General features: G+C 36.8%; 1 protein-coding gene and 1 non-coding gene across 12 annotated transcripts in view; one reads left to right on the top strand and one right to left on the bottom strand.

Moving 5' to 3' along the window:
* Nucleotides 1-20,845, bottom strand: part of Ntng1 (netrin G1) — a 347,490-nt gene that overhangs the window by 297,127 nt on the left and 29,518 nt on the right. The gene's annotated exons all lie outside the window — the stretch shown is intronic.
* On the top strand, nt 14,217-14,289 carry Trnav-gac (transfer RNA valine (anticodon GAC)). Its single transcript has one exon. It is a non-coding gene; the product is annotated as a tRNA-Val (tRNA).

The following is a 20,845-nucleotide window of genomic DNA, read 5'->3' as shown; positions in this document are numbered from 1 at the left end:
TGGTGGGTAGGTAGGTCTGGCAGTGGTGAAGAAAACAAATATGAGATGAAATAGAAGGTGAATTGAAAGATATTCCAGGTGAAATTAAGATGGCTTGAACTAAAATAGTGGAGGAAATACAGGATAGAGAAAAATTCAGAGGTCATTCAGGAGTTAGACATGTAGGACTTGGTGACTAGTTAGGGCATTGGTAACACAGCATTGAAACTCTGAGCCTGTCAGTCTTAAATCCTGAGGCTTGCGGGGAGCTCTAGGGCAAATGACTTCATTTCCTCATCTCTGAACTGAGGGTTTACTTAAGTAAACTCTGAAGACTCTTGTGTATGAAAGTGCCCAATACCTAGTCAAGGGTCAATAATGTTAGTAATTATAATTTTTACTAGGGAAGTAAAGAGGGAATTTCTGGCCAGAGAAGTATAGGAAACACCAGAGGAGTGGGTGATGAGGAGCAAAGGGACAGTTTTAAATTAAAGTATCTAGAATTTCAATTTATTCTGAGATTTTAAAGGTTCAGATGGAATGTAGGAATCCATGTTTGACCACCAGGTAGAAATGGAAACCAAATCAGGAGGTGATGAGTTATGAGAAGAACAGTACACAAAACATGTAATATTGAGAGGCAACAACAGGAAGAAGCTGAGAAGGGACTCAGAGAGGTGAGAGTATTACCAGGAGGGAAAACTACCCTGCCATCCCAGGAAGTCATCCTACCATTCAAAGGAGAAGACAAAGAGGCCACCAATCAAGTGCATTCATTTCCAAATGTAGCCTTTAAGCAATTAGCATATGTCTAAAGACATCCATTTCATTATTATACCAGTATGTTTTGAATTATAATCCTTCTGTATTTTACCTATTAGTCACTGTTTACTTTGTTTATGATATACATGGAATTTAAAAGGGAGAAAATTTTATTATTTTCAGCATTAGTCAATGATTCTCATTTTTCAGGAAATCACAGTATAACTTCCATCATTACTCAGAATTAGTCAGATTTTATTGTATAATGTGAGCCAGCTGAATGAAAGTGAGCATTAGCATCAAATCCCATGGCTTTACTGGTAATTTCCAAGTATGCCCACGGTACTTGCACATATGGAACAGTAATTGTAATAAAGGCTATTTCACCCACCCAGAAATAGCATTTGTGTTTAAAATTTTTAAACTAAATACACATTTTGGAAGTAAAAGAAAAACAAGATAGGGAATAATGTGCCTGGGAAAGAGCAAACATGGGAAAAGAGAACGAGATCCCATACTAATTCGGGTCCCCAGGGACCCCTGAATTGGAAGGTAACCTGGTAAAAGACCTTGAGTCACTGGCATCTGGGGCTAACAGTTGGGATTCTGGGGCTGGGAGGTTATGAGAAAACTCCTGGACAAAAACCAGAGTGACTCAGTGGAATTGACGTCAGCACTTGGAATAAGGCTGAGGAAGAGAAAGTCCATTGCTTTCCTCCTGGGAAACATTCTGGGAAAACTCATCCATTCAGGGTGGTTGTGTAAAAGGAGGAGGCCAGACACACAGAGTAGAAGTTAGGTTTTCAGGGACACCCACCCACACCTACCAGAGTGAGAAGCCCTACAGGGAAATACTCCTGGATTCTTCAGGGACACCTTGCTCTTTGTTGCTTGTGTTGTTAATTGTGGTAAAGTATACACAACACAAAATTTAAGAGTACAGTACCACCATGGGATGAAGCCCATTTACATTGTTGCGTAACCATTACCACAACCCCTCTCTAAATCTTTTTTTCTTTTTTCCCTGTATTGAACTGAAACTCTATATCTATTAACAAAGACTCCCTAATCCTGTCTTCCTCCAGCCCCTGGAAAGCACCATTCTATTTCTGTCTTTATGAATTTATAAACTTGACCAATCCCCAGCACCCACACAAGTGAAATCATGCAATATTCTTTATTTTATAACTGGCTTATTTGACTTAGCATAACATCTTCAAGGTTCATCCAAGTTGCAGACTGTTATCATGTAAGCTTGACTCATGTTCCCACTATGTACATATCATATGTTGTTTGCACATTCATCAATCAAAGGACATTGGGCTTATTTCCACCATGTGGCTTTATGAATAACACTACTATGAATGCTGGCATCTATTCACGCAAGGCACCTTGGGATTTTTGGTTGTTCTTGTGTGTTTTTTTGTTTTTGTTTTTTACTTTTGATTTGCTGGGTCATTGCTGTTTGCTCCCTCTATCCTAGGACTTTGAGAATGTTCTATTTTTAAATGTGTTCAAGCTAGAACTGTCCATTTGTCCAGGGTGATGTATAGGGTATTCTCAAACCAGGTTAAATGCTAAACAATATACCTCAAGTGTCATTTTTAAGATTGTAGAATATTAAAACAGTTTTGGATCGTTCCTATATCATTATCTACTGTGCTCAAGCATCAGAGGAAGCAATTGAGTAAGATATGACAAATTATAAAGGTATCTGAGCAGCAGAGTAATTCAGTAGGGCTGGAAATTTTGAGTCCCATTTTTCTTTTTTAGAGAACACTGCTTGTTTATTTTCCTTTAAGAACCCACTAAAGGTTACTGGAATTTTGTTCCCAAACTTCATTTCCATTTCTAAATTCACCCAAACCCTTAGAGCTCCCCTAAATGTGACAGAATATCAACACCTATTCTTTCATATATTGAATAGGAAGCCCCTCAAATGGGATGGAATTAATACTGTTAAAAATTCCATTGATTTGTATGCCACTCTCCAAAATGAGATTACCAGGAAGGACCATTTTAAATTTAAATGAACGCTGCCTTAGATGGAATAACTTACTCTTGATCCTCACATTTGTAATCAATAGGGAACTCTTTGGCTGCATCTGATTTTTCACATTTTTTCAGCTAAGTCAGGAATCCTGATGCAAAAATCTGCTCTGTTATGTGGATTTGTGAACTGTCTAGAGAGTTCTGGGTCCATTAACCAATGGATAGATTATCAAGAGACACAAATATAATGTTTTTGTCTCCAACTAAGACAGTCTCACTCCAATATTATTCATATGATTTCAAGGAAAGTGGTTACTGTTTTCCTTAGGTTCACACCTGGACATTAATAAAAAGCAAGGCATTTCTCTTGATATTAATTCAAAATTCTAAAGCCAAATTAATTACTCATGCACTTTTAAAATTCTAGATCCTGGAGCTGGCAATGAGGACATTTTAGAATTTATTCATTCAAAATCCCATAGTGAATGTGCATAATACAAGGTTTTACTTATGCAGAGCATGAAGGGGTCGCAGCATCCGGGGCCAAGATACAGACCTGTCAGTTAAATGAGAGACATACTACACCCTGGCCCTGACTGAGACAAGACATCCAAGCTTCACCCCTTGTCTTACCACCTTGGTGTTGCAGCCAGCCAACGTATGTCAGGACTTTCATACTGTGTGATAAATACAGTCTCACCAAGTGCTGCAAATTCATTCAGAGCCATTATCAAATTCACACCAACCAGGACTATGGGACTGGTGAACAACAAGAAAAAAAATCAATTGATACTTTTGTAATTAAGAATCATTGGATATGATGTTGTCAGCAATCCTCAGTGGCACATAGTAGTTTGAAAAATAATGTCTATGCCATTCCATATTCCACACAGAGGTAAATAACTGGATCAATCACAAATCAGTCATTTGTATGAACATGCGGCGTAAAAATCTAACATCCTCAAGGAAATCTCTCTTCTTAGTCAAAGCTGTACCTGAGCATTTTGAGGCCTAATATGAAATATTAATGAATTTGTTTTATTTTTCTCTCTCTCTCTCTCTTTTCATTCTTTCCTGCTCCAATCTCTGCTATCCTTTCTGCTTAAAGGGTAAAACAAAGTCATCCTGCCCTTGCTTCTGAATCATATGTGTCCCTGCCAACACCTGAGGCAGTGAAAAAAAGATGAAGAAATGACAGTATCTGCTATGGGCACTTCTCTCTCCAATGCTGGAGATATTTAGTATCGCAGACACGGCGTTAACTCTTCACTGTCCTTTGGCAGGCCTGGCGACTGCTTCACTTAGACCTCTCACACCAATTTATGTGGCCTGTTTAGAGCTACAACCACAGGGGACTTGGAGAAAGGAAATTACTCTGCCTTCTTGGAAATCAGTTACTGCGGGTGGGGTACTCTGCCCTGGGCAGCATTCATTCATTCATGCAGAGAGACGCTAGAGTTCAATTTTCAGGAATTTTGTAATCCTGCTAAACTAAGAATATCAAGTTCATAACAGGTTCAAATCATCCCCATCCTCCATGCAAGGCTAGCTGCTAAACATTTACCAACACATCACTGCATTTGTTCTTCAAATATTTATTGAGTACCTACTACACGCCAAGCACTGCATAAGGTGGATGGAATGAACAAACAAACAACTTTGACCTGGTGACAAGACAAGCAATAAACAAGTAAATAAACACATTTTAGGACAAACAACTACAGAGTTTGATTTTTTAAATGAAGAAAGAAACAGATGGTATAACTGAGGATAAAATAGGGGCAAGCCTCTTTGTAGAGGCAGCTGAGACTAGTAGGTTAGAGGGCAGCCTCTAGAGTCAATCCAGGGCATAATTCTAAACTCTGTGGTACATGATATATGGTGTGCAGTGTATGTGTGCTAGTGATACGACTTTAGGAAATGACTTGGAGAAGTTATTCTCCAAGACTATAATCTAGATAGAATTTTTTTTTTAGTATTTTCTTTTTTTTTATTGGTTGTTCAAACATTACAAAGCTCATGACATATCATCTTTCATACATTTGATTCAAGTGTCTAGATAGAATTTACAGCTCCTGGACCTGCCATGTTTTAAACTAACCAAAAAAGAATGTTAGCGGTAATTGTTATTATCATTTGACTTAAAGAAGCAGCATTTCAAATGAAACTTAAGATCATGAGAAAAAGAAGCCTGAAGAAGAATCAAGGAAAGAGATTTCCAGGTGAAAGAGTTTTCCAGGTGAAAGAGAACACAAGTAAAACATCTTTGAGGCACAAGATATTGATATCTTGGTCCAAGAAGTATGAGAAGATCTGGGCCTCTAGACATTAGTACATAAGGACGAAGAAGCTGGTGTAGAAAAGGTTTGAAGAGGCAAGATAAGGAGAAATCACGCAGAGCCATTTAGGTCATTGGAACACATCTAGATTTTATTCTACATGCAACTGGCCGTCTCGAAAGAGATTTTAACAGAGTAGTGCTAGTCAATTAAAAGTTTTGATAGTTCTCTCCTGAAAGCTTGGTGGTTGAAGGGTTAGAAAAGGCAAAACTAGATCCAGAAAGATCAGAGAAGAGTCTAATGCAATAATTCAGATGAGGAATTATTGGGGGACAAAGAAATTTGGTGAACTTGAATATTTTCAAGGTCAAAAATCAATTGAATCATGAATTGGATAAGGTCAGAAGATTGCATTTTTCAAAGATGAACACAATACTTTATGTTCTACATATTCTTCCTTACATATTCATCCCTAATGTGACTCTGGCATTCTCCCATCTGTAAGTGGCATCTAATTCTCCTTATTTTAAATCTTGGTGTGACTGTGACTACTTTAATCAACTGGAGCCCAGTACAAATGGGCTATCTGACTTAAAAAGCCAAGTTATACAGACAATGTAGTTTCTACCTTGTATTGACTTAAATAGTGTTCCTAAGAAAGAAAAAATTAAAAAAAAAAAATCATGTCCATGCAAACCTCAGAATGTAACTTTATTTAGAAACAGGGTTTTTGCAACAGGTATGATTAAGATGAGGATATACTGAATTATGACAAATCCTAATTCCAGTGTAGCTTGTGTCTTTATAAAAGATCAAAGACACAGGTAGACTCAGAGAGAAGAGGCCATGTGATGAGGGAGACAGATTGGAGTGATGCGGCTACAGGTCAGAGAACACCATGGGTTGTCAGAAACCACAAGAGGCTAGGCCTGTGAAAGGAAGAAATCACATCTGGAACCTTCCAAGGCAGTGCAGTCTCACCAACTTTGATTTCACACTCTTGGCCTCTAGAACTAAGAATGAATAAGGATTTGTTTTTAAGCCATCCCATGTGTCATGCAAACACATACACGTCTTGATTGCTGTCACACAAAGTCCGAGCTCCCAGGTCACATGTTTGGCTACTCTAAGTGCACCATGTAGTAAAAGGCAAAGGCTATGTGGAAGGGCCATAGGAAGCTACTTCAGTGAACAGTCCTGCATGTGGTCCCACATTTAACTTATAGCCACAATCAATGACCAAGCATGTGAGTAGAGACACCTCATGATGATTCCAGTTCCAGATGTCAGACTGCCGGAGTTGCTGATTTCTCTCAGCTCCTAGAAATCTTGGAGTACAAAGTAACATCTTTATTGTGCCCTGTCTGGATTCCTGATCTATAGATCATTATAATAAAAGAATGTTTTTTGATGCTAAATTTCAGAGTGGTTTCTTATACAGTAATAACAAAAGGAACAGAAATTAGGTACCAGAATGTAGTGCTGCCATATCAAAATCCTAACACATGTGGGCCCTGGCTGTAGGGTTAGAAAGTAGGAAGAATCTAGAAGGATCCTAAAAACTGGTAAAAGCTAATAAATGCTAGTGAATAGTGAATGCAGTTAAGAAAAGCCAGAAGGGGCTTGAGGGGACTTCTGTGAAAGCCAGGAATGCCAAGAAGAACTTATTACTGAAAGCTAGGGAAAGATTAACCTTTCTATGTAATGGCAGAAAGTTTAGCAGTCTCACTGCCTGCATTGATGTGGAAAATAAGGAACACATTCAATAAATTGGTGGATTTGGCTAAAAGCATCAATCTGTTTCTTTGAGCCACAGACAAGAATTAGACAAAGACATAGACAGAAAAAAAAAAAGGAATTATTCAGTTTTTCAGCAAACAGACAAATCTGTTAAACACATTGCTGGATTTTCAAAAACAAGTCAAAGCAAAATACAAAGCAAAACATTGCTCATTGAGTGTCACCCAGTAGAAGATTCAAAAAAAAGAGAAAGGGCCAAAATACAAAGATCAAGTCCAGGGCTTGTTAGGAAAATGTGTCAATGTTAGGATGAAGACAAGAGTGTGACTGTAAAACCCTTCATTAAAACTTCAGAAAGATTTAAGATGGTACCTTATAAACCTTTCAAACCCACACAGAGTCTTCAGGATTTAAAAGCCTACTTTTTTAAACAGTAAGCACCTCAGAATCTTAAGGGTGATGTCCCATAGCAGTTCACAGCCTATGAGAGAAAAGGACTTACACTGAAATATCTGTGGGTTTGTCTTTTGCCTAATGCAGTGGACTTACAAATGGATACACAGGAAGTCTCAACATTTTAAAGGCATTTGCTACATCAACTTGGACTGAAAGATGCAAAATACACCATAAAATGAAGGAAGTGGAGTCTCTGAACCCCTGAGCTACCTCAGACAGGAGGCTTAGGATGAGAAAATTGTTCCACTGCAAACCTGGGCCAATTATTAAGGAAAAGAAAAAATAAATCAAGAGTAAAGCCAAATGCTAGAAACGTGGATCCTTTTTATTCTAATAGCTGGAAAATGTAGGCTTTATGAAGGAAAGCTGAGCCCTTGAACAGGAACTGCAAACAATTAAATTTCAGAATTGCAGTTTGACAGGGACTACCATACCTCCCACTTCTTCCTCTTTCTGAATGGGAATGTTTACAGTAGTTATCCTCCATTGCATGTTGAGCATGCAGAGAAAGATAACTGGATTCTTCAGTTCACAGCTCTTCAGATGAACCATTCTGGAAGAACTGCAAGCAAAGAGACCCACAAACACTGGGCCTGATTTGGATGACAACATCTTAGACTTCAAGTAATGAGAGGAGAATTTAGAAATCTTGGAAGAAAGATAGGGTACGTTTTGCATGTGGAGATGATGTGAATAGTCGTGGACTGAAGGTAGATGTTGGGTAATTGTTAATTGAAGATGGCTACGATGGTATCTTTCAACCCACATGCGATTCCTTCTAGGGGGTGAGGACCATGAGTGGATAGGGGAAGGCCTCACAGTTGTCTTTTGTCCATGTTATATTTGAAATGAATATGAGACATTCAAATATAGCCTCCTTAGTTCAATACAGATGCTAAAACCACAATGTAACTTCTATAGTGGAAATAGTTCACCAGTGAGATTTTTATGAAGCATGGTACCATAAGTCTAATGTGAAATTAATAAAAACAAAAGATTTATTTCTTCTAAAGGACATAATCATCCAACACTAATTACTACCAAGCATCAGCTACCCCTAATTCTGAATGCCAATGTGTATTACTTTAAAAGGGCATGCTTTGGCCTTGGTTAAATAAGTCAAACACAAATTTTGTTATTTTAAAATGTTTGAATAAAGTGAATATATATATATATATTTAAATAATCACCCTTGCAAGAGAAACAATTTGAAGTTGATCTACCCAATCACTTGCCAAAAATCATATCTTGGGAAAGATTCAGTTTCAGTTCAATGCAAATGAGGGCTATTTCAAAAATGGTGTTCCTTATGGGAATGCCAAAAGACCTTAAACATTGTGGAGTGCCAGATTCAGCCATGAAGATTAAAAGTAGCTATTTTGTATCATAGTGTTAATCACAGGAACAAGATAAGAATAACCAGCCGTAGGGAGAGGAGGTGCCCCATGAACAAGGATAATAAATGTTTATGATGACCTCTTCTCCCACTGAATTAAAAGCTATGGGAATCTTGAACATTGAGCAGAGGGATTAATTCAACCTTCTGTTACCTGTTTTGATGAATCAATATGTAATTTGTAGGAAACCTCTAATCAAAACAACCCATCCCAACCTGCCAGATGCCATGTATCTAGTTACACTGTCACCTTAATCTCACTGGAATTTTCTTTCATTTTTGGATGTTGTTATCAATCCATGACACTAGGATCACCGCAATCTTCAACAGAACACCACCACTTATTTAGGGGTCTGCTAAACAGCAACAAATGAGCAAGCAGACTAACAAGTTTCTGATTCCTCTGTCTCTTCCCTCCTGAGAATAGAATAGAGAAAGCTTCCACAGCTCTGTGTCCTGCTTCTCCTCTATGCATGCACCAAGGATTCCAACTGAACATATGATACAAATTAGAGTCTCCTATGCAACTTACATCTCAAATTCCCAGACATCCACTGGAAGACATTTAATAAAGCCCTAAAGATCCTGTGCCCTGGAAATGGTGGGTGCATGGAAGTTTACAAAGACCATTGGGAATTTCAACTGGAGGCCAAAGAATGAAGAAAAATATTTTATTATTTTTTGTGCTCCTAGCATAGAAACCCTAGGGGCCAGCACAGAGCTCCACACATGGTAGAATACCAACTACTTTTTTTTTTCATATAATGATAGGGCTAAAGCTTACAAGAAAATAATTTAATTTGCAAAGCAATTAATAAAATGAAATACAATGCAAAAATTTCAGCATTTGGGTTTGACTATCAAGGGGGGTATAATTTATTACTGGCAGTTATCTTCTAATCTGTGGCATGCTTCTGTTGCTAGGAAATTTCTCTAAAATGAGATTTAGGGAGACTTAAATGCTGTACTTGTGCCTATACTTTTTTTTTTCCCACTTCCTCCTCCTTCCCATTCCTAATGTTAGATATGGATCATAAATGTCTCATTTTGCATTTCAATAAAATATATTTATGCATTCAGATCTTTCATCAACTGTTAGAGCTTCAAATATTTTAAACACAGGGGGAAAGGCACATGGGTTTTGGAGTTTGGTAGTGTGTTACAGGTTTTAAAATTTATTTATTTTTTGCTTTTTCTTTTTTAATTACAAATGGTACCCAACAAAATCTAGGACAGCAACCAAGTCCAATTCCCCCAATATTTTATTATTAATATAAAAAAGAAATTGGGGGAATGTGGAGAGGTCTCTGCATTTTTTCACCTAAAGGAGACAACCAGAATGAGATGCAAATCAGTGCTCTTATCTAATGAATAATGCAAATGAGTGTTCTGCATATAGAAAGTCAGTCTGCAGGAATTCTCTCTGCCTCACCTCACATTTCTTGTGGATTTAAGCACTGTGTGTCACAAGGAATTAGAGAAAGGAATTGCCAAGTAATGACAGAGCCTTGGAGCCCCAAGTCAGTGTAGACAGCAAGGACATTAAGATGAGTAGTACAGAAAGGGAGGGCAATGACATCTCACTAAAATGAAAATGTTGCTATTTTTCTTTCACCTAGTTAAAGGAATTGTATGACACTGTAATCTGCAATTAATTGTGTGGCTGTTACTTAAAAGTATCCTTGACCACACTTTTTTAAAATTCTATTTATTTATTTATTTATTTATTTATTTATTTATTTATTTATTTTTATATGGTGCTGAGGGTCGAACCCAGTGCCTCACACTTGCAAGGCAAGTGCTTTACCACTGAGCTAAAACTCCAGCCCTCCTTGACCAGACTTTTTTTGGGAAGGATTCCTGAAAAATTTAAAAACTCACTTTCCCCCAACTCTTACTGAAAGGGAAAAAAAAAATTACCACAATATTTTACTTTATATTTCACACAAGTTAACTAACTCTTTAGATTTTTCAGTAGCATAACAGAATCCACTTAAAACTGCACTTTATATAACTTTCTAAACTACTTGAAAGGTACTCAATTCTTCAAATAACAATTGAAAACAAACCTTCATTTACACAGCACATAATCAATTGATGTTAACCATGGGTGTGCTCACAGTTACTTTCCAGTCATGGGTTATTTCGCTGAAATATATTTTTGATTTAGAATTCACTGCCATTGTCTCTAGTTTTGTAAGAAAACAGCTCTGAACACTGAATTATTTCCCTTGTGCAGAATAACTGTACATGACTTAGGTTTTTTGTTCAATCCCTTTTTTTGCCAGTTCCACATTTTAATCAATCTAAAAGAGTGTACAACTTGTGCAAGTATGATAGATTCTATTTTTCATCAAAATATTTAGGAGAGAGCTTTGAGCTTGAGTAGCCACCTGCCAGAAGGGAACCTACAACACAATCCTGGGGTCGTTTAGAGCTGTCCTTAAAGAGACCTTTAAATACATTAATGGATTAAAGTTAAGCAGCAAAAATTGACTCTTTTGATGAAAATCATTTGAAATATGTTGCAAATTCCATGCTCTTAGAATTAGGGGGTACCAACCACACATCATCCCAACATATATCCATTGTTATAGTAAACAATTATTGGATCACTTTTGCATTTTAGTTTTGTGGTTTCACTCTCTTTAATTCTGGAGAAAACATACAGATAACAAAGCTTGCTAAGAATTATATTAAGTACACCCAATAATGCTCTGTGTTAAAATGTAAAAGCAAGGGCTGGGATGTGGCTCAAGCGGTAGTGCGCTCGCCTGGCATGCGTGTGGCCTGGGTTTGATCCTCAGCACCACATACAACCAAAGATGTTGTGTCCGCCAAGAACTAAAAAAATAAATAAATATTAAAAAATTTCTCTCTCACTCTCTCTTTAAAAAAAAAAAAGTAAAAGCAATACCTTTGGAGTAGGAAATGGGTAGCATTTATTTGAAATCCCAGAATGCACATGTATTCACTTCTCAAGACTATGTTCTATAGCATATTTTTTACACTATAAAATTATCTTCAAGTCACAAGACCAGTTTCTATATGAAATAGAAACAAAAACATAAAATTCCTATATATTAAGGCATTTTTTCCAAGTTGTATTTAAGGTAAGTGCATATTTATGTTTATATATGTTTACTCAATCTTGATGGAAAAGGCATCGATGTTCATTTTATTTCTAAAAAGCTTAGATATCTGAGCCCTTCATCAAACATTCACATAGAGAGAAGCCAGATGAACTTGATAATTATGCTTACTAAGTAAAAAGGTTTACTGAGATGTCCACACCAGTATAAAACAAGATCTTTGTGAAATTCATCACCTTATAAAAATGCAAATACATTTTCATTTCTTAATGGGTTTTGCAAAGGGAGGCATAGATTTTATTACAATTCCTGGGTTGTTGCCAGAGGTGGAATCAATCCACATTCATGTCTTCAGACAGGAAAATATAAGGCAATCTCTGGTATGTACATGGTAAGTGTGTAAAGGTCCTTGAGTTAATAGTGTGGGCAAAGGTAAGGATCCTATGTTGCTGGAGGTTCAAAGCTGAGCCTCTGTCCTCCTGCAAGTTGGACAGCCATTGCCTGAAACACTGCCTCCTATAGCAAACCTGGTCTTACTCCATCACAGTGTTCCTGCTCAGACATTCCTGAAAAAGGAACCAAGATAAACAAGTAGAAAAGCTCACCCCAGGGGGAAATGGAGATAATTCAGGAAACAGAGAATGATATTAAAATAATTCAAGAAATCCACTCAAAAAAGTTCAAGAATGTTAGATATTCAAAAGTAAACTATTTGGAAAAAATTATCAAAATAATAATTTGTTATTTTCAATTTTTTAAAAAATCTATGGAAATAAATGCCTAGGAAGATAGCATAGAATAAAGCCATAACAGACAATATAATTTTAAAAAATTAAAAGAAAAAACTATAAGGTACATAGAAAAGTAATTTTGATGGTTTGCCTGCTAGGAAGAGGTAAGAAAGAATAGGATGGAGAAGTTGTTAAAAAAAAAGATAATCAAAAATCCTTCCCACAAGAAGGGTATGAGAGTTTTAGAACAAGAAGATCCACCAAATGCCCAGTATAGCAAATGAATAAAAGAACCAACTGGATATACTACCATAAATTTTAAAAAAAACAAGAATTTGGTAAAAGTTCTAAAATTCTTATAATATACATAATTGTTGATCTCTACAGGGTTCGTCTCTCAGGGCCCCTGCCTGGTTTTTATCTTTGTTTTGTAGGGAGGGCAGGTCTAGAGGAGGAAACTTAGAGGAAATATTTTCTATATTACTGTCAATCTAAGGCATATGATTGACTTGAAATATGAGTGGAAATAACATATACTATGTCCAAACAGATTTAACTGTCAAAACATTCATCATAGCTGCATTCTCTTGCCAAGAGTTGAGAATTTCCAGCCAGAGCTATTCTTTAGTCGAGACACTAGACTTAAGACACGTGAGATTCAGCTAGAGTTAACCCACAGCTAACATGTTTTGAGCCATTAAGATTTGGGGGTTCTATATCATGAAGAACTACCTTAGTGAAATCTAATACAAAAGACAAAAGTATCTCCCATCTAGAAAAGAAAATAAGTATGATATTTTAGCACCATTGAGTCTATATCTTTTGAATTATGAACAAAAATATTTTTAACTTAGAATTCTGGTGCCCAATTTATCAGTCAAAGTGAGGGTAAAATAGAGACATTTTCATTATACAAGCATCTATGCAAAGTTCTCTTCTAATACCCTTTAAGTTACTTAAAACTATACCCTAGTAAAATGAAGATAAAACAAAAATTAAACTCAGGATCAAGAAAATTGTGGGTCCTACCTAGGAGAACAATGAGTAGGAGTTCCAGGAATAGATTTGCAATCCCTGGAGGAAGAGATTGACATGATAAATGTGAACATATAATGAAGAAAAATTGGGAAATAGTGCACGAAACAAGGAAAATAAAACTCACAAGAAGTTATGGGCTAATCAGTGTAAAATATGGCATGGTTTTCACAGTTGATGAGAATTGAAGAAAAAAGAATTTCCCTAACACTGATACTCTCCTTCTTCTTCAACTCAGGCTAGGTTCATGGCATTTGACCTATGGAAAGGGAAACAGAATTATAGCCCTGTGCTTGACCCGGTATTGAAAAATGTTTGCATAGGTTTAACAATGTAAGTTTGGTCTGATGGCTTTTAACTTAAAGAGGGAACCTAAGGAGGCACATAAGACTTGGTTGTATTTGCAAAGCAGAATGAAAATCTCAACACTACCAATGGTAACCTAAATATAAATGTAGCTGACTAGAATTGGGATATGGAAAAGGGGGAGAAAATGAAAAAGCTGTGATGTTCTCAACTTACTAGGTGGAGGATAGAGAGACCATCACCTGGGCCTCTAGGCCAGCCCAGCTCCAGGGGTGCATCATTGGGTTCCTGAAAGTCAACTGACCAATAATAGAGTATTTCTGAAAGATTACCACAAAGGACTACAAATAATCACCTAAATATCAATGAATGGAAAGACCAGAGGGAAAATAGCGAATTATATAATTGTCTATAATGTCATCTTTAAATCAGAGCAATGCAATTGATCTGGGGATGTGGCTCAGTGGTAGAGCATTTGCCTGACACGCAAGAGGCCCTGGGTTTGTTCCCCAGCACCACAATAAAACAAAACAAAAACAAAACAAAAAACCACTAGAGCAACACCAATATTGCCTAACGTTGGTAAGTCAAATAAAAGGAAGATCAATACCTTAGTGAAACCTAATACAAAAGAAAAAATATCTCCCATCTAAAAAAGAAAAAAATATATGATATTTTTAGTACCCTTGAGTCTATGTTTTTTGAATTATGAACAAAAATATTTTAAACTTAGAATTCTGGGTCCAACTTATCAGTCAAGGTGAGGGTAAAATAGAGACTTTTTTCAATAAAAATTTAGGCTTATGGAGAAAACTGCTAGAAGTAAAACAGAGGCAAATTTTTTGAAAGTTGCCTCTCAGACATGAGAATGGGGAGGAGTAGGGCAGGTCACTTGCTTTGCATAGCTCTTCCACATATTTTTGTTAGTAAAAGAGTACTACTTTGCTCAAAAGAAACTTTAAAGGCACGTAGAGGCAAAGGACCTTGAATATTAGTCACTAAATATTTGAGGGCATAAGAGTGGCATGTGGATTTCATTAAAGTAATGATTTTGACTCACCGAAATAGCAGCTATGAAGAGAGGTAAGACTGAGAAAGAAAGTTGGGAAATGTGACTTAGATCAACGTCTTCACTGGGGCCATTTTGCCCCCATAGGGAATACTTGGCAATATCTGGGGGTGCTTTAGTTTGTCAAAACTGAATCTCAGTAGTATTACTGGCACCTATTGTGTACTGGCTAAGGGTGAAGGGTGCTGCTCCTCATCCTACAATGCATAGATTAGCCACCTACAGCATGAAATTACTCATTCCAGATTATTGATTATGCCAATGTTCAGAAATCTTGCCTTAGTCTGTGTATATTCTAAGATTAGAGATAAAAAGTCACCAAATTGGCAAATGGCAGGAAAGACTAAATGAAAGAAAGAAAATCAGTGGGAAATGGCAGTTTTCAGGTAATATATATACGGTCACTGAAAATTAAAAACAAAAATAAGTTTGAAACTATAGAGTGTGAAAATTTATATTGTTATCCATATTCATGAATTCCCTAATGTGGTACAGCATTTCACTCAATCTACCAACTTTAAAAATACCAATATTCAGGTGAACACCACAGTTTCCTTAAACCTTATAGTAAGAATACATGCATTCATTCTTGCCAGGTTAATGCACTTAACACTGATGTTAAAATTTGTACTTTACTAAACAAATGGGTCTAAGCAATTCTTGAATTCCTCAGTTGAGGATCAATACAACTGGCTTATTTATAAGGGTTAATTCAATGAAATTCTTCCTCCAATATAGCTTAGATACAGATTATTAGAGTAAATGTATGTTCTTCATGTCTGTGGAGCTACACAGTAATTTTTATTAAGGTACAAAAATATACATATCATATTTTGCCATACCTCCCTTATCAAAAGAGTTGCTGATTGTTGTTGAATGGGGAGAAAAAGTTATATAACAGAAATAGGAAACCACTTAACTTCTATAGCAATCTATTCTACCATTGTGCTATTCCATAAACGTAGATACTTTGCAACAAGACTTTATTTTAAAATCAAAAGCTGCAGGTTTTCTACCCAGTAGTAAGTTCCTTGAAGGTAGGAACCTTGTATTATTCAAATGCTTTCCCCTCTAAATGCCCAGCCTTGAAACTAGTGAGCCCTCAACAAATAGTTATTGATTTGTACTGAATTGCTGAATTTAATTTCATACAGCCCCCAGCAAGAATCTGTACCTGTCAACACTGAAATTACTTATGATCTTATGCAGAGACATAACCAACTGACAAATTTATGAATCTTTACCAAACTGGCCTTAAAATTACTTGTGGTTCTCACCATGTCTATGTTAAATGAGTCTGGAATTTTCATGCCAAGTTGAAATATGGTGCCCTAGAGAACAGCCATGATTGATCTCATTCGAGTAAATTTACTCATTGCCCCCAACACTCCACTATTATTAGAGACTGGCCTTTTGTTTCAAATGATGTAATAGCTTTTCATAGGAGACATATGTCTCATGCATTGCTTAAACTTTCTTAGGGGAAAAAAAACAGAAAACAAAAGGAAAAACAATACCTCAGTGACATTAATTATTCCAGCATGTCTCCCAGTGCTTTGAAAGGAGGACTATGACCACTGATTGCCACTGAAATGAGACCTGAAGGAAATATTACAGTCCCGAAAACCCCACTTACTGTTCTCACGGCTCTAAGAAAATCTAGTAATATCCTGATGGTTACCTAGGGAAACAATCCATTTCTCCTATGAAGTTGCCCAAGGCAGTAGCCTGCTGCGTGCTGGTACCAGGATCCTTTTTTCAGGTTGTCGAATTCTAAAAATGCCTCTTGCTTTCTGACACAAAATTTGATCAGGATATAGCATACCACTTGACAAAGGTCTCTCAAATCCCAGATAAACTTGCAAAGAAATCTCACATTCTGATTGCACTATTGTTAAACTTTACTCTTTTCAATAAGCTGCTTTTGCTTGAGTTTTGGAGCTCTTAAATGCATCACAGAAGAACCACGGTGCTGAGCTCCACTAGGCAAGCATAGTTTGGTTGTGGAAACCAGAAAGCATTTGCTGAATTTGAAGCTAGTATTATAACTGCTGTTCAATATTTTATGGTATTCTATCTTTTATGCATTCATCAACTATATATTGATCAAATAAATAAATAAAATATTTTAGATTGTAAAAATCGTAAGTCAGCATTTTAAAATTCATTCAACCAACTGTTGTTTGTTAAGTATCTGTTAAATCCCAGGGATGGGACTCAATTCTGGAAACACAGCTGAATTATCCTTGACCTTGAAGAATTTATGAGCTAAAGTCTCAACCCTGAACTTATATTAAAATTGTCTAGGCAATTTTAAAAATATATCTATGATCTTCATCCCCCAAAGTAGGCCCCAACTAATGCCATTTCTTAAAAATAGCCTCACAGATTCTGCTGTGGTTCTGCATGCAAGATCCTTTCTCTAACAGTTGAGTTACACAAACATACAAGAACCTAGCATGGTGTGACAGTGGCCGGCACAGGCACAGATGCTATGGGACTACTGTGGAAGGTCATAACACTCAACCTTGGTGGGGGAAGATTACCAGAAAAAACAGTGGTATCAATAAAAATAGCCCTATAGATTCTAGAAAAGAACTTTCCAAAAAGGGCCAGGGAAGAAGGTGGGAGGGAATGGGGGAAGTAATCAAGAAGATATGTGTATCTTAGCCCAATAAATGAATGAGCAGATGTCCAGCCAAAGACAAAAGGCCAGGAGGCTCAGATCAAACATCAGCAGATCGTCCTTTATGGGGCTCAGCTCAGACATCAGTTGTGTCTGATGGGCAAATGACTTCTTTGATTTTTGTCTTCATCTACAAATAGGGGAAAATAAGAGATGCCTCTTGTGGTTGTTACAAAGAACAGAAAATAAGGCAGCACAAAATGGACACTCAATTAATGGCCATCATTACATATATGTTGTTCTACCCCAAATACAACTTGAAGAAAACATTGGTTTACTGATTGGATGGTTGGTAGTTCCCATTTTTTGTTTAGAAGAATGAAATCTCAAGATATATTATAGTATACAGTACACATTATTTCTTATGCTGAATTAATCCTGAACAGGACTCAACTTTCCACTCCCAATGGTAGGAGTGACAAGTATAATGCTTTCAGTCATCAAGATCAGAAAATTCGGAAAGAATTTTTTTGGGGGGGTGCGAGGGATTGAACTCAGGGGTGCTTAAACACTGAGCAACATCCCCAACCCTTTTATATATTTTATTTAGAGACAGGGTCTCACTAAGCTACTGATGCTGGCTTTGAACTTGCAATTCTCCTGCCTCAACCTCCTGAGATTCTGGGATTACAGGCTCCCAGCTTTAAGGAATTTAAATTCCATTTAGAAAAGCAAATTCTAAAACTCAAATCTCTCTCCCAAGACAAAGAAAAAATTCTCAGCCTGGCACTGAATTCTTTACTTCATAAAATCTCTTGATGATTGAAATTTGCTTATCTATCTTAGAATGGTAGGCAAGGAAAAATAGTTTGGGTTTTTTTTTTTCTCTCTCTCTCTGGATTTCATTGTTCTAAATGAAAACTTCTTAAAATACTTCACACTTCTTTCATACGGTGCAATGATCTTCCATAAGATCCAGAGAGTTGCAAAACTTTCATTGTAAGACCTTGGATATGCTACGGCATCACCAATGGAAGTTGGGCTCCATATATTTTTTTTCAGACAAAGCAGAGTGTTGCAGGGCATATTTGTTATCAAAGAAACTTTGGCCCAATCCTTTTTTTTTTTTTTTTAAGAGAGAGTGAGAGACAGTGAGAGAGAGGGAGAGGGAGAGAATTTTTTTTTTAATATTTATTTTTTTTTAGTTCTCGGCGGACACAACATCTTTGTTGGTATGTGGTGCTGAGGATCAAACCCGGGCCGCACGCATGCCAGAGGAGCGCGCTACCACTTGAGCCACATCCCACCCCTGGCCCAATCCTTTACTCCTTCCTTGCCCAAGCAAATACCAGGTTATTCAATTTATCTGTTACTAAAAAAGAGAAACATCTGTCTTTTCAACGAGGTCTTTGAAATGGATATTCCTAAAGAAATCCTAAGTCTTTCTGCATCTTGGACTAGACTATCTATGACTCTGGGGGGGTGGATGAGGAATCAAAGGGAAAAAGGAATAAAACGTAAAATGGAAAAGATTTCTAGAAGAGTGAATTGTGAGGAGGCTTTAAGGTGAGTGGAATACTCCCCCCACCCAATATCCTGGCTCAATATATCTCAATAAATCATGAAAACACTGATATATGATTCTTTGAAAAATATCACATAATGTTTTGAAGTAAAGTATAATTTCAATTCCTACTCTAGAGTCATTATGATGTTCCTGTGGACCAGTTAATTTATTACTGAGCTCTCCTATACCAACCTCACACCAATCTGGAAAGAGAAAAGTTAAATCTTCTGAATAAGGTGATTTCTCTAGGAAGCCAGCTGTTTACAAGTCAGTTTCACTGTACAATAACTGTAGAAGGACTCGACTAAATTCTCTGCTTTAGAGTTGGTTAAGAAAAAATATTTTCTTATATTATCAAAATCTACTGAGTATCTACCTATTGATTTTTTTAGAGAGAGAGAGAGAGAATTTTTAATATTTATTCTTTAGTTTTCAGCAGACACAACATCTTTGTTTGTATATGGTGCTGAGGATCGAACCTGGGCTGCACGTATGCCAGGCGAGCACGCTACTGCTTGAGCCACATCCCCAGCCCTGATTTTACAATGCTTTTTTTTAACTTTTCCAGAGTAAATTAGTGAATTTATATTTATAAGATTCTCCAGTGACATATGTGACAGTTTATAATTTAAGGCAAATTCTTAATCATGTTGATTCCATAAAACTCCCGTTTCCTTTTAAGACAACTTTTAAAAACAAAGCCAATATCTGCCACATTCCAACAATGTCTCAATCAAACCATTGATAGCTCCTCTTTCCTAGTTCAAGGATAGTGTTAAGTCCTAAGAGTTTTGGAACCTGACTTCATACATAAAGATATACAGGTTAAACATAAGGAGTAGGAGACCCAACTGCCAAGATATTGCTGATTGTGTGACTTTGGACAAATTACATATCTTTTCTGTACTTCACTCTCCTCATTTGAAAAGTCAAGGCAATAATGGTCTAGTGATTGAGGTTGTTTTGAATTAATAGAGTTAGCCCATGTGGAAATCCCATAATAGAGCCTGACACATAGTAGGTGTGGAATATAAATTAGTTATTAGTTAATACAATAATGTAGGATCCTCAAAAGTTCTCTTTGCAAGGAGTACAAACTTTTGGAAGTTGGGATGAATCCCACCTCAGTCTTTCATTAGCTGAAATGTCAGACAAAACTATTTCACCTGAGTCTCAGGGTTCTGAGGGTAAAATAAGATCAGTAATACCTATGTCATGCAATGGTTTCATGTCATGTAAGTAGCAAAATGATTGACATATGTGGTTAAGAGATTATCTGAATAGCTCACAGCAACAAAAGTGCATTTACATTAAACTACCAAGTTGATAAAGGAAGGGAAACAGCAACTGAGTATAAGTTAATATTTAGCTCTAACGATTCCTAGATCTCTCACCTGCCACCTCAAAAAAAGATTTAAAAGAATCCAGGCTGTGGGTAAAAAATACTTTCCTATTTCGATGTAAATATGAGAGTCTAGAAAATTGGTGGTGACTATAGTTAGCTTTCAGGACTCATATTCACTTGAATAAGATTTTTAATTGTCACTTTTAGTGTCCAGAAATACTGGGGGCTTTCTGCAAATGGATGGGAAGCTCTGTCTAGGAGGAGCAGGGAACCAGAATTCCAAAAAAAATAAATACAGCAGGTGTGCAGAGATTATACTGAGGATAAGTGCGTCACAAAGCCCCAGCCCCGGTGGAACTTGGCACAGGACAGCCAAGAGCCTCAGAACCCTGCTGAGACACACAATGGCAGGCCAAGAATGTACCAAGTGTCTTTGCTTTAGCCAGACTCCTTGAGAGAAGAAAACCCTG

This window comes from Ictidomys tridecemlineatus, chromosome 11 (genome assembly GCF_052094955.1).
Source record: "Ictidomys tridecemlineatus isolate mIctTri1 chromosome 11, mIctTri1.hap1, whole genome shotgun sequence".
Classification (NCBI taxonomy): Eukaryota; Metazoa; Chordata; class Mammalia; order Rodentia; family Sciuridae; genus Ictidomys; species Ictidomys tridecemlineatus.
The sequence above is the reverse complement of the archived record's forward strand: the minus strand, read 5'-3'. Positions and strand labels throughout refer to the sequence as shown.